Raw genomic sequence first — 1,728 nt, 5'->3', positions numbered from 1 at the left:
GGAAAACTGCAAGTTCAAAATGTGTTCTGTGTCCTCAAACAAGTGTGTATGTTTTTATATAACGTGGTAAAATTAAAAAAGGAAATTTAAAATACATAAAGAGGTTTATTAGTGCATTGCTGCTGAGCGCAACGAAATATAGGCTATATTTTATTACGTGCGGCTCTTATGAGCTGAAACACTGAACACTTTCCTTTACTTAAGATATATATAATAAGCAACGTCTTTAAATAAAGGGAATCACCTATTAAGTGTCGTAAAGCCTATAGGGAAAAAAAATCATGTTTCAGTTCTCTCCGAGCATTTGGGATGAATGTTGGACAGCGTCTGTCTAGAGGATGTTATAAAATACATTTTATATCGAGTTATTAACGGAGAATTTTATATATGTGGTGTTATATTATGGATGTGTGCGCTCCCTGTGCTAGGTCCCTCCGTTGGTGGCAAGACCACTGGATTTCGATGCCAATCGGTCGGCGAGTAAATGAATATGATGAATGAAAACACACAGGCATGTGCGTATAGACATGCGTTGTACTGCTGTACAGTAACGTGTCATTTGTTTGTTTTGGTTGTCCTATTTTAATAGTTTCGTGACGATGTGCTTTATCTGCATGATTCTCGCTGAAGTGGGCGGTTTGAGTGACGTTCGATTCGGGGGATGTTCTGGGGGCGGGGTTTGCTGACGCACTGCAAGCTACTAGCCCCACAGTGGAAACGCGACATGATTTTGGCCTCACTGCTCAACCTCCCGGGCGATTGGCCCGGCCTGGCCCGATATAAGCCCTGGCTCGCACTGGCCTGATAGTGGAAATGCGGCTACTGTGAACAGATTATTAAATTGCCTAAAGTTAACCGTGAGCATGTGATCATCCTTTCAATATCACACACGGTATGTTTTATCTGCTTTTATTTGCTTACGGTTTTATTAGCTTTTATTTTTGTTAAAATGGTTTAATTATTATTATTTTTTTACAATAATGCTTTAATGGGAGATGAACTCTCTATTTATGTGCAGTTAACTGGTGATCCGAGAGATCTTTAGCCAAGACAAATTACTGTGCATATTTTTGATACAAGACAATAGTTTTTTTTTTAAAAGTCAATTGCTTTTTTTTCTTTTTTAAGAAATGTTTTGTTAAATAAAAAGTATAGTATACAGCTATATTTTGCTTGTTTTGACACATTAAAAATATGTTGTTAAGAAATAATTATTGTTTCATGTGGTTATAGAGATAAATTTGGTAAATTGTTAATTTTGAGCTCTAAAAAAGTCATGTGAAATAAAAACTAATTGCAGTATAACACTATAAAACCCTGACCCATTTGCTCACACTCATTGAGCAAACTCATACTCGACACACAAAAAGTGAAATGAATGAGGAGGCATGTGGACACAGCACAAAATTTAAATCAAGTAATTTTAGCATGTTAACGTCAAATTTAAGCATATAAAATATATTTTCCCAACAACAAAATTGTGGCTAGTGAAAATGCAGAGTGGCTAGTAACATTGGAAAACTACTAGCCACAGTGGCCAGTGATTAAAAAAGTTAATGTAAAGCCCTGGCTACATTTGTTTGTTTTTGATAAGTTAATTATAAAATGCTAATATATATATATATATATATATATATATATATATATATATATATATATATATATATATATATATATAATGCATTAGTTAGCCTAATATGATTAAAGTAAAGCTTTCTATTTATTTTT

This window comes from Danio rerio, chromosome 14 (assembly GCF_049306965.1).
Source record: "Danio rerio strain Tuebingen ecotype United States chromosome 14, GRCz12tu, whole genome shotgun sequence".
Taxonomy (NCBI): Eukaryota; Metazoa; Chordata; class Actinopteri; order Cypriniformes; family Danionidae; genus Danio; species Danio rerio.
Note: the sequence above shows the minus strand (reverse complement) of the source record.